General features: G+C 36.6%; 1 protein-coding gene across 3 annotated transcripts in view; it reads left to right on the top strand.

The window, feature by feature from the left end:
• The window catches only part of LNX2 (ligand of numb-protein X 2), a 73,068-nt gene that overhangs the window by 6,399 nt on the left and 52,939 nt on the right, over positions 1-13,730 (top strand). Inside the window, exons 1-2 of one of the 3 annotated variants that reach the window (XM_032294376.1) lie at positions 9,636-10,196; positions 10,950-11,081. The exons of the other annotated variants lie outside the window; for them this stretch is intronic. The gene's annotated coding sequence lies outside the window, so the exon portion shown is untranslated. Of the gene's footprint in view, positions 1-9,635; positions 10,197-10,949; positions 11,082-13,730 lie in introns of those variants that run through there. 3 annotated transcript variants of the gene reach the window in all.

The following is a 13,730-nucleotide window of genomic DNA, read 5'->3' as shown; positions in this document are numbered from 1 at the left end:
GGGATTACAGGAGTGAACCACCACGCCCGGCCTGCTTCCACTGTATTTTAACATTCATTTGGCACCTTGTTTTTTCCCTAAGTTTTCCATGTTAGAAATCTTAACATATCCTGTAGTCTGACACTAAGCTTAGAATGCTGTGGTATCCTCGTGGAGTTTACAATCTAGAGGAGATTCAAGATAATATTCTAGATCTATTGGGTTAAATAAAATATTAAAAATTCAACCAGGTATGATGGCTCATGCCTATAATCCCAGCACTTTGGGAGGCCAAGGCAGCAGAATCTCTTGAGCCTAGGATTTTGAGCCTAGCCTGGGCAACTTGGTGAAATCTCTCTCTAAAAAATTAGCCAGGCATGTTAGCATGTGCCTGTGATGCCAGCTACTGAAGTGGCTGAGGTGGGAGGATCACCTGAGCCCAGGAGGCTGAGGCTGCAGTGAGCTGTGATTGTACCACTGCACTCCAACCTCGGCAACAAGAATGAGACCCTGTATCAAAATAGTAATTTGGCCAGGCGCGGTGGCTCACGCCTGTAACCCCAGCACTTTGGGGGGCCGAGGTGGGCGGATCACCTGAGGAGCTCAAGAGCAGCCTGACCAACATGGTGAAACTCCGTCTCTACAAAATACAAAATATAAAATTTAGCAGGGCGTGGTGCCAAGCGCCTGTAATCCCAGCTACCAGGGAGGCTGAGGCTAGAGAATCATCTGAACCTGGGAGGTGGAGGTTGCAGTGAAACGAGATCACACCATTGCAGAGACTACAGAGCTAGACTCAAGTCTCAAAAAACAAATAAAAAAAATAATAATAATCACTTGTTTCTTTTTATTTTTTAAACATAGTTACTGGTACATTTGAAATGACACATGTGGCTCACATTATCTTTCTGTTGGATGGTGTTGGCTTACAGTATTGTCTGGGGTTGTGAGAAGGGGAACTACCCTTTTGCAGAGTTGGGTGTTGCTGAAGACTTCACTGAAGAAGTTGTCCTTAAACAGATACCTGGCTGAGTAGGTGTTACACAGGTAAACCCTCAGAGAAAGCAGCTGGAGGTGGATGGCAGTTTGAGGGTGGGGGAGGAGGTGGATGAGAGAGAGCTAGAACCCTCGCAGGGGCTGAGGCCAGGGAGGTAGGCCATGGGCTGATCATATGGGTCCTGTTAGACCCAGTGAGGGTTTTGTTCTTCATCATTCATGATTTATTCCAAAACCTCATCATTACAAACCCTTTTATCCAACTCTACCTCTTCCATATAATCTGCAAATAATTTGGTTATTTCATGAAGGAAATGAGATGATCTGCTGTGATTTCTCTAGGACTTTCTGTCTGTCTGCTTCTGAACTTTACCTTCTTAACTCTCAGATCTGTTTTTCCACATGTGCCTGTTATCTCTTCAAGTCTCTTTCAGGAGAGGCTTCATTAATTAAGTCCCCTCTTTTTTATGTTTAATCTTTCTCCTGGCTTTCTTTTTTACAGCAGCCTATAAATATGCTCAATCTTTAACCTTATAAAATAAACACAGCTCCATTGACCTCACATTCCCCTCTAATTATTGTTCTTAAAGCATAACATTTAAAAAAATTCAATATTTTAAAGCAGTATGTTCAAAATATGTTAACATTTCATCAATATAAAATTACTAATGTGATTTGACATTCTTTTTTCCCATATTAAGTACTGAAATCTGATGAAATGGTTTGTACTTATAATATATCTCAGTTTGGATGCTGAATTTTCAGTGGTTGAAGTAAAATAAATCCTACCAAAGTAATGAATATTTAGCAGAATAATATTTTACATTGCTTCAGCTTTTTCTCTTTATTGTGACAAACACATAAAATTTACTGTCTTAACTATTTTTAAGTGTACAGTGTTAAATATATTCACATTACAGTGAAACAGATCTCCAAAACTTCTTAATCTTGTGAAACTGAAGCTCTGTACCCATTAAACAACTTCCCATTTCATCCTCTCCCCAGCCCCTCCCTGATAACCACTCTTCCACTTTCTGAAAATTTGAATACTTTAGGTATCGCATATAAATGAAATCATACAGTATACGTCTTTTTTTGTGTAATTTGCTTATTTCACTTAGCGTGATGACCTCAAGGTTCATCCATGTTGTAGCATGTGACAGAATTTCCTTCCTTTGTAAGGCTGAATAGTAGTCCATTGTATACATACACCACATTTCGTTTACCTTTCAGTGGACATTTGGGTTGCTTCTACCTCTTGGCTATTGTGCATAGTGCTGCCATGAGTGTGAGTATACAAATGTTTATCTGAGACTCTGCTTTGACTTCTTTTGGATGTGTACCCAGAAGTGGGATTGTTAGATCATATGGTAGTCAAACTTTTTGAGGAAACTTTATACTGCTTTTCACTGTAATTGCATGGTTTTACAATCTCACAAGCCGTGCAAAAGGATTCCAGTTTATCTACATGCTCTGCGTTCTCACCAATATTTGTTCTTTTCTGTTTTAATAGTAGCCATATTAATGAATATGAGGTGATACCTTGTTGTGGTTTTGATTTGCATTTTTCTGGGATTAGCAATGAACTTCTTATATGCTTGTTGGCCATTTCTGTATCATTTTTGGAGAAATGTCAATTCATATCCTTGACCTTTAAAAAAATTTTTTTATTCTGATTGTTTTGTTGTTGAGATGTAGGAGTTCTTCACATATTCTGGATATTAACCCCTTATCAGATAGGATTTGCAGATATTTTCTTCTGTTCTTTTCATTCTGTTGATGTGTCCTTTGAAGTGCAAAAGTTTTTAATTTTGATGTGGTCATATCCGAGAAATCCTTGCCAAGTCCAGTGTCATGAAGCTTTTCCCCTATGTTTTCTTTTAGGAGTTTTATAGTTTTAAGTTTTACATTTAGGTTTTTAGTCCATTTTGAGGCAGTTTTTGTATATGGTGTAAGATGAGGGTTCAAACAAAATATTTTAAACATATTGCTGAGTCCTTGCTTATAGCAAAGAGAGGGAAAGATCTGAAATATATGGAATAGTTTTAAATTGGGGGGATTGATATCAGTTATTGGGCTAGAGTACAGTTCTCAACTGCTTCATAGCATATCCTAGTGTGAATTTCTCTGCTCTTTTTATTTCTTATAGTTGCGAGATGCCAATTTGGAAACAGTTGATAGTCTGGGGAAAGCAGACTATTATGTTTAAATTGTTTATTTATGATATGACATAATATCATAAATGACATTCTTTGTCTTCAAAAAGAATCTCTCTGGGCCCAGCACGGTGGCTCACGCTTGTAATCCCAGCACTTTGGGAGGCCAAGGCAGGCAGATCACCTGAGGTCAGGAGTTCAAGACCAGCCTGGTCAACACGACAACCCCATTACAAAAATTAGCTGGGCATGGTGGTACATGTCTGTAATCTCAGCTACTTGGAAGGCTGAGGCAGGAGAATTACTTGAACCTGGGAGGCAGAGGTTGCAGTGAGCCAAGATCATGCCACCGAACTCCAGCCTGGGCGACAGAGCAAGACTCTGTTCCCCCACTCAACACACACAGACACAAAAACCCTAAAATAAATTGCTTTGCAAGTATGCTAGGATTTTTGGAAGGATATCTTTGGACAATAAAGCTTAATGTTCTTAAAAGTAATATTTTAAATTTAATTTAAAAATTAGCAATACCTCAATTTTAAAGAATGTTTTTCTATTTGGTAACTCTTGGGGATTAAGCAGCACATCTGTTTGATTTACCTTATTTCATACATTATGAACTACATGAAGATACAAGAGATACATGTGATTTTCATTTTTAAAATCACACTGTATATTTTCTAAATTAATACATGCTTAATGTAGAAAATGCAGGAAATCATGAACTATGCAGAGAATAAACATTACTTATAATCCCACCATTTATCATTCTTTTAAAATAATTTTTTCAACAAATATTTGATGCCTATGCTGTGCTGTATACCATTCTAGAGATTTGGGATAGAAAAGTGAATTATAGAAGTTCTTGTTCTCAGAAATCTATTCTAGTTAGATTATAATTTCAGTACAGTTACTCTACTTTGATAAAAAATGTATTTAGATGATAAAAGCATACAGCCTTGTGACAAGGCAAAATAAAAATTTATCTGAAGTTATGAGTAAAGAATAGTTTCAAGCAAAAATAAATTTCAGCGTTTTCGTAACTGTGCAGGTCCCAAGATAGCTGAATACATATATGTCTTTTTTTCCTACTGGGTGTTTATCGAATGCCTGTTATGTGCCAGGCACTGTTCTACATAGTGAGACCATAGCAGTGAGCAAGATGGGTGGGATCTCTGTTCTCATAGAGTTTACGTGCTGGGGGGTGGGAAGAAAAACAACAGTAAATAGGTAAGCAATTAATGAAAAGGATAATGACAGGTACCAGGAGGAAAATTAGATGTTGTGATTAGATCTCAATGGTCTGTTATGCTGGTTACTAGAATCTGTAGCTGGTCTCCAGATTTCCTTTTAGCTATTTGTCTCTTCACCAGGGAAACTTAAATAGTACTGCCCAAAGAAATCGAACAGTGTTATCTTTGCCTCCTGCCCTTTTGTACCCTCTCCTGGAGGTTTCCCAGTCAGTGAAATGGTTAAATAGCGAAAGCTGGAAATAATTAAGAGTCAAAACAAGGCATATACAAAATTATTTCTCAGATAAGTTGGACTTTCAGGAAGCTGGGAGTTTGTTGAGTTTTTACATACTTGAGTTTGTACCTTTCAGTATTTCAACAGTACTTTATGTTTGTATGTTCTGAATTAAAAAAAACAAAACCCTGGCTGGGCACGGTGGCTCACGCCTATAATACCAGCACTTTGGGAGGCCAAGGTGGGCGATCACAATGTCAAGAGATCAAGACCATCCTGGCCAACATGGTGAAACCCCATCTCTACTAAAAATACAAAAATTGGCTGGGCTTGGTGGCGTGCACCTGTAGTCACAGCTACTTGGGAGGCTGAGGCAGGAGAGTCACTTGAACCTGGGAGGCCGAGGTTGCAGTGAGCTGAGATCTCACCACTGCCCTCCAGCCTGGCGATAGAGCGAGACTCAGTCTCAAAAACAGAAAAAGAAAAGAAAAGCAAAACCCTGCCAGTTGTTAGGAGATGGAAAAAGAGAAAATAATTTTATCACTCTGTGGAATTTGCAGTTTTATTTTGAAGTTTTTCACATCTCCTTTAAAAATTATCTATGTCACCTTATAAAGAACTCTTATTTGTAACTGAGCTTATTAGACAGTCTTTACAATTGTTGTGTAAGACTTTAGTGCCCTGCTTTCTTTGGCACGTAAGAATTTGGAGTGTACCCATGACTCATCAATTGATGTTGTGGTATGTTTTTAGAAACTAGGAATGCCATAGTAGATTTCCCTTAAGTAGCAGTAGAGGAAGTAAATACAAGAAAACACCAATTTTTCTCTTTCTGTGCTGGTGTGATTACAACTGAATATTAAATTGATTCTTAAAAATGAGTTATAACACTGGACATTTCAAAAAGCTTTAATAGAATATATATAAACTAAGTGTCTTGCAAAAAGATTCTTAAATGTAACAATATCTTACATTTCTAACCATTTTTGTGATAGGAAATAACTTTGCAGCTAAATATGAGACTTAATATTTAGGTTTGTGTTTTACTTATTTACTTTTGAAACAGAAATGAAGCAGTAAGGAAAAAGCATTATTTTAGGCATGCAGCTTCATTTTTAGTGCTCCATAAAATTGTTATTTTTGATGTGAAGATCTTGTTTGTGTACTTTTTAAATTTTAGTCATGTATGTAAGGACCAAGCTTGACTGGTTTCTAATTTCCACTTTTTTTCTTTTCATGCATGCTCCCTTGCTCCTGCCATAAATATACTTCCATATGCAGGAAAGTGTATCTGTTCAGATAGCTACTTCATGAAAAACAAGCCTGAGGTGAGCTCTTCACCCCAGCTACCTGGTTCACCTAGAGTTGACTGCTATTAGGTTTTTTTGTATATCTTTCCAGGCACATTTTGTGTGTATAAACTCATGTGTGTATCTATATATTAATACATAGATATTTTAAAACTCATACTGTTCTGTATCATGATTTAAAATAGTGCAAAGTTTGTTTTACTTTGCGAATTTTTTTTGAAATTTAACTTGGTCACCTTTTGTTTGCTGATCCCACCTTAATGATGTTACCTTAAGGAAAGTGTTTATCTTTTGAAAGACATGTGGGCATTATCATACAGAGGTTTTCTTTGTTGGATATGATTATGGGCAAAATGATTATTTTGAGCTTTTTTTGAGCTTTTTTTTTTTTTCTTTTGAGCTACAAATCATGACCCTGTTGCTTAATCCTTTTTCAAGGGAATGCTGAACACAATAAAAATTAATTTGGTCATCTTCATCATAACTTAAAATAGGATATTTACTAGGTGGCTTTGGTGTAGCAAATGTAGCACAACCATGGACTAAAACCTATTTGAGACACTAATTCTGCTTAAAAGCTTAGTTATTAGGGAATTTTGTAGTACAAATTGTGCTTAATTAAAAATTATTTGTTTAACACATCCGTTTGCTTATTGGAAAGATCTTTGTGCATTTTACAGTGTTCATCAAGTCTGCAGATTGTCCCTTTACAGTTTTAATGTTTGTAGTGGACACTGTTAGACTAGCTTTCATTTTGAGAATTGTCAGGTGCATCAATCTTGTTCTTCTAAAAAGGGGTGTGGGAAGGTGGTCTTTTCCTTGATTTCAATTACAATATGATGTTAGATCTAGAGGGGAAAAAAGGTAAATTGTTTTCAGTAATTAATGAGTATTGCCATAGAAGGTTTTAATATTTTCAGTGTTACATTGCTTTTCTTTCTGTTGCGAAATTTAAGTGGACAGAATTGTGCAACTGCCAATATTAATCATTGTAATAACTGCCATATGTATGACTGCTCTGTGGCTCTCTCTGAGTTAGGAACTTTAAGTTTCATTCAGTAGTTAATTGTCATAGTAATCCTGTAAGGTTGATATTTTGCATTTAAGGACTGGAGCTCAGAAAGTTTCATAGGTAATACACAATTCGGACAAGATGGTATGATTACATATGATTGGAAACCAGACTTTGATCTAAAAGTTGTCTTACTCTTTACTGTACCAGGGTTATATGAAAAGTTAAAGTTTTGATAGAATCATAATTGTTTTCTTTCTTCTTGGTCAAAAGGACTTTAAAGATCATTTTAGTTTAACCTACATAGCTGGCCAACTGCTTCAACTTCTTCGACGTTTAATTTTGGTTACTGGTCTTCAAGCTTATGTAGTGAAATGTTTGGAAGGGTAAGGGTGTTAAAGAGTAATTGCAGAGACTGGACCCGGAAAAAGCATATAATTACCCTGACTTTTGTAATAGGCTATCAGCAAGAACTGATTTTATTAAATCCTTCTTGTGATGATACTTATCTAGTGAGATGTTTACCTACATGGTTCTGTGTATTCACTTCATATGGTGTTTTCTTCAGAAAAAGTAAGGAAAACGTTTCAGAAAAACAGCAAAACAAATTGTTGCATTGCAGAGTGGTATGAATAAGATAGGTGTGTGTTAAAATGGCAGTTGGACATCTACTTTTTGGTGGAGGGAATACGTAATAGTCATTTTTTCACCAATTTGAAGTTTGTCATTGTAAGATACAATGACATTAAGGTAGTTGGGAACCATTTCTTAAAACTTTGTGGCCCATTGTTGACATTTGTGTAGAAGAAAAGTCAACAATAAATATGTAGGGATTAGCTGCCCCTCGACAGGTAAGAGACTGCCTAAAAAATGGGATCTGGCCGTGAAACTGCTTATCTGTTCTGGCACCACTATGGCTTCCCTAAGCAGCTGTTGTTAGTATTTCTTTGTCATAGCAGATGTCTGTTTACTGATTTGGACTGTCACCTGCTGAGTTCTATAATGGTATCGATTACATAAGCATATTTTATTGAAAAATGTCATAATATATCCAAGAGTGATTTGCTTGTTTCTGGACAGTTGTGCTGCTTTTGCAAGCTAATTCAGAATGTGCAATTGTACCAAGGTGTATTGCTTTAATTTTAAGGTGTGGCATCAGATGCTATTCTTGGTGCCCCAGATCTTAATTAAAGGACAAAGTTTCAAGATGGAATTATGTTAGAAAAGGTGACTAAGTCATTTAGTATAGCAAATGAGAATTCGATTTTAAAGAGAGACATTGACAGTGTTCTTTTTTAACAAATATCTTTCAATTTATATTATTGATCTAAATTGTAGGTTGAGCCATAAATTGTTGATATTATTAAGTAGTAAGAGCTAGAAAGAAAAGTTAGTATTTTGATACCAGTTTCCTGAGCAACAGTGCTAATATTTGACAGCATAATTATTTCATGAGACACTGAATGAAAGTGTAGTTTAAATCATGTGACTTCTTGAAAGTAGAAAAAATTTACCTAAAAGTTATGTATAAAATTTATAATATTGTAATTTTTCTTAATATTGCCCTATATCTTATGTACCTCAGTTGTTTTTGTGCTGTATCTTACAAATAGATTCAACTCAAAAGTAATTAAAATGTTAGTTAATCACATGCAACACAATGGCTAAAATTAGACTGACAGCATCAAATGTTGGCAAAGGAAATGGAGCAACCAAAGCTTATACATTCTTGTTAGGGAAGTCAAATGGTACAACTACTTTGGGAAAGGTATGGTGGTTACTTATAAAACTAAGCATCTATTTTCCCTGGGACTCAACCCTTCTCTTAGGTATTTACCCAAGAGAAATGAAAACATATGTACGTAGAAGTTCTTGTTGGTAATCACCCAAAACTGGAAACAGCCTACTTGTCCATCAGTAAGGGACATGATACAGTGAGATACTGCCAAGTAATGGAAAGAAACAGATTACTAATATATACCACAGTATAGGTGTATCTCAAAAACATGCTGAGTAAGAGAAGCTGTACCCAAAAGAGTACATACTCTATGTTCCCATTTAGAGGATACTCTAGGATAGTCAAAACTAATTGATGATGGAAAGAGTATCAGACCAGAGGTAATAGGGATTGAGATTGGCTGAGAAGGGCATTAACAAAACCTGGAGTGATGATTCTATTCTGTATCTTAATAGGGATTTGCGTTCCATAGTTGTAGTATTTATCAAAAGCTTAATTCATGTACATTTAAGATTTGTGCATTTTACTTGGTGTGGTGGTACATGCCTGTAATCCCGGCTACTTGGGAGACTGAGGTGAGATGGTTGCTTGAGTCTGTAACTTCAAGACCAGCCTGGGCAACATAGGGAACTTCAGTTGATATGCATACTGTCATATTTAGAGAGAAGAGTACTGATTTACACAATTTACTTTGAAGAGGATGAAGTGATAAAACAAGGAAGGATGAGGAGTTATGTGACAAAGCACATACAGTTAAATCTTCATGGTAGACTTGTAAAACACAAGTGTTTACTCTGAAAATGTTGAACTTTTTAGTATGTTTGAAAATGTTCATAGTAAACTGTTGGGAAAGCCAGGTGTAATGGTTCACGCCTGTAATCCAGCTACTTTGGGAGGCTGATGTGGGAGGATTGCTTGAGCCCAGAGGTTCAAAACTGCAGTGAGCTGTGATTATGCCACACCACTCCACCCTGGATGACAGAACTGAGTTCGTGTCTCTAAAAATAAATGAAAATTTTAAAAATTTTTTGGGAAAATATTAATTGATAATAAAACTTTTCATTGTCTGTTCATGCAAGATGTATTCTTTTAAAAGTTTATTTTGTTCCTCTTTGCTTCAGTGATATTCATCTATGAGCTTGTGGCTGAGAATTTTTGAGAACTTAACTATACTGTTAATTATACCAAATCATAGCCTTATTGGAGGAGTAAAAATTTAGAGAAGTGTCATTCCAGTTTATTAATGTAATGGTCTTTCTTTAGGGATGTTATCAGTTTTCTCAGCAATGTCTGCAGATAGAGTGTTATAAATCATGTGGCTTCTGTGGAATTGCATCACATGTTGCTTATATAATGCCCTTCTTCTTTTTTCTTTAACGATGGGGAAGAGGGAGAGAACAGTAAACATTTCTTAATTTCAGGTACTGCTGAATGTGGACTTTGGAATTAGATGGACCGGAGTTTGAATCCCATCCCAATCACTGATAGCCTAGTTGTTTTTAACCCCTTGGATCCCCATTTTCCTCATCCATAAAATGGTAATGATGATGGTAACTACTTCATAGGTTTTGTTGGAAAGGTAAAATGAAATACTGCTTGCAAAGAAATTAGTGCAGTTTCCAGCGTGTAGTAATAGTAAGTAAATTGAGCTATGAAGAAATAGTTAAATCACTGGAAATGGACTTTTTAAGACTCTTCCAGGTTGTTTATCAAGCGAAACAATCAAGTAATATGCTTAAAGGAAGATAAGGCATATACTGGGCTTAATCAGTGTTAAGCCACTTTATTTAGTCTGTGTGATTCTGAGGAAGTTGACTTGATGCCTTGTTGCAGAAGTGACCCAGGTCTGGCTCATTAAAGCATCACATGTCCCTGGTTACCGTGATTCTTCAGCATAGGTACATGACCAAGCCAACCATTTGAAATAGGAAGATGTAATTCTGGGGCATTTGTTGGCAGTATTGTGAAAGCAAAACAAGGAGTCTGCCCCTAAAACTGCTGGGAACTAGCTGCCACATGAAGCCTGAGAATGAACCCAATTCAGAGGAAGCAGAGTTGGGAGAAAGCCCTGGGTTAGTCATTCCTTTATCTTATTTTATACTTAAGCCAGTGTCCATAAGGTTTTACACCATTTGCAGCTGAAAGAGTTCTACACACAGTTGCTTACGCAGTATATTATATGTTAGTGTTTCTTACCGATTTCTTTACTAATTCTACAGTTATATTTCTGTATCATATATACTTTGCTTGTATAGTGATTAATCTACTGATTAGATTTTATGTTCTTTGAGGAAATGACTTACTCCTGATATTCATGCTTTTCATCCCCATTGGAATATCTGTACCCATGTTGTCCAATACAAGACACTAGCCTTATGATGACGTTGGGTTTGAAATGTGGCTAGTCCCAATTGAAACGTGAGGTAAGTATAAAATGTACACTGGATTTCAGAAACCTAGTATGACAAAAGAATGTGAGATTTCTTGATCATTTTGTGTCATTGGCTAATAAATGTCTTTGTACTAGACTAAGCTCTATGAGCTCTCCAAAGTAACCCTATCCCCCAGCGCAGTGTCTGGCATGCAGCAGATAACCAGCACATATTTGTTAAATGAGTCATGAATTTTCTGGTACCTAGCGGATGTGCCTGTTAGTTATGTGCCATGCTGGTTAACTGATAGGGGAGAACAAGATAAAGTGTTTTTTTTAAATGTATTTTGCTTTACTCTTAGGTTTTCTTCAGCTGGGCTGTTTCCATGGAAACAGCAACCCAAAGATTTTTAGGATTGGTGTAATGCTCTTTAGGTGATATTTGCTGCTATTGTTAACCAAGACCCACAAGTTTAAGTATTAGATGAATGTTTCTTGAGTTTGAGATCTAAAATGTGAAAGTTTGTTTCTAATCTAATTTAGTAAAAGTTGTTAAATATTTCCTTTTTTTTTTTTTTTTTTTGAGATGTCTTGCGCTGTTGTCCAGGCTGGATGTGCAGTGGTGTGATCTTGGCTAACTGCAACTTCTGGTTCCCGGGTTCAAGCGATTCTTCTCCCTCAGTGTCCCGAGTAGCTGGGATTACAGGCACGTGCCACCATGCTTGGCTAATTTTTGTATTTTTAGTAGAGATGGGGTTTCACCATGTTGGCCAGGCTGGTCTCAAACTCCTGACCTCATGATCCACCCACCTCAGCCTCCCAAAGTGCTGTGATTACAGGTGTGAGCCGTCACGCCTGGCCCAATATTTGCCTTTTTGGGGTGCCTTTGAAGTTCTTTCCTTCCTTTAAAATAATTTGCCGGAGAGTAAAAGAGTTGCCAAAGTACAGGTGCCGTTCTGTTCCTACAAGCTACCTTTGTTGTTAGTTTTACTTTATATTGTCTATTCCTAACTTACTTTCTAATGATAGCTTTGTAAATATGGATTACTAATTGACCTTTACCTGGTTAGAACATAAGTACATTGTAAATAAGTGTAAATTCACTTATATAAATGTAATTTGTAAGTGTAAATTCACTTATACAACATAAGTGAATTTCTTTTACTAGAATCATGAGTTCAGATTGCAATGAGGATGCTAGTAGATAAGGATAGAGGCAGTTATATCCAGAATTGTTCATATTATCTAGAGCCATTGGCAAGAAAAACCAAGTGGGATTCCAGATCTTGAGGCACTGATTTACGAAGTTGTGGTCAGTGGCCTTAGAGGACAGTGTTGTTCAAATGAGGAAACAAAGCCTCCTTTTGGTATCTGTATCTTAATGCCCTAGGAGAAAAGCTTTAAGCTTGGTTAAAACATTTCTGTATAGACCCCTTTTTTTTTTTTTTTTTTTGAGATGGAGTCTGGCACCGTCACCCAGGCTGTGGTGCAGTGGTGTGATCTTGGCTCACTGCAATCTCCACCTCCTGGGTTCAAGCAATTCTCCTGTCTCAGCTCCCAAGTAGCTGGGACTACAGGCGTGCGCCACCATGCCTAGCTAATTTTGTATTGTTAGTAGAGACAGGGTTTCACCATATTAGTCAGGCTGGTCTTGAACTCCTGACTTCAGGTGATCCACCCGCCTCGGCCTCCCAAAGTGCTGGGATTACAGGTGTGAGCCACCACGCCTGGCCTGTATAGACCCTTTTATATACAAAGGTTGCATTCAAAGCATTGCACAAATTTTGTGCCCCATGACAAATGTAAGTGAATTGATAGGCAACTCAAAATTTGAGATGCTACTCAGTTTCATTCAAATTGATGTTCATTCAAATTGATTTTGATGCCCGAACACAGAAGCACATAATTATTTGAATTTTGTGGATATAAAAAATTGTGTCAATTTTGAAGCCTCCATTTTATTACCGTAAAAGTTAAAAATGAAAATACGATATTGTGGAAAATTTTTTGTGAGACTAAGAAATGAGGTCCATCTAACATTTTGGCCCTCATATAGATGGCAATATATGTTTTCTTCTGGAAAGTATCCTCCCTGATGTTAACAATAGAGGGTAACTTACCCTTGGATCTATCATTCACTTGTTTATGTAAATATATATGTGTGTATATGTACGTGTGTGTATGTATATACTGTACACATATATGTTATGTGTATATTTTGGTTTGTGCAGCCTAATCATATTTATTATACTTTAAGCACTAAGTACAGTATATACTTTAAAAATTATACCTCTGGAGTCGGACTGCCTGATTTGAATCATGTTGTCATCCCTTCTAGCTTTGGGTCTTGAGTATTACTTACTCTCAGTTTTCTTATCTGAAAAATGGGGAGGAATGTGAGAATAGTATCCAACTCAGTGTTATCGTGAGGATTAAATCTGTTAATTCTCCATCTCAGTGGGTACTATGCCTGATACATAGTAAGTTCTAAATAAATGTTAGCGGTTGTAATTCCCTCTCCAAATCTATTCCTTTTACATGTCAAAATTGACCCCATGGGTTATGTGTATGATTTTGTGACATTAGTCTCATCCCTTTTTGTTTAATAACAAAAATCCTAATATTCTTTGTCCTGTGTTCTTGTTTTTTCACTTCTAATTTTAGTGGCCTACGTCTCAACCTTTTTCTAGCTACATGATTT

This window comes from Sapajus apella, unplaced genomic scaffold (assembly GCF_009761245.1).
Source record: "Sapajus apella isolate SASKATOON/1434 unplaced genomic scaffold, GSC_monkey_1.0 scaffold32, whole genome shotgun sequence".
Lineage (NCBI taxonomy): Eukaryota > Metazoa > Chordata > Mammalia > Primates > Cebidae > Sapajus > Sapajus apella.
This window is presented reverse-complemented; position numbering and strand designations above follow the sequence as displayed.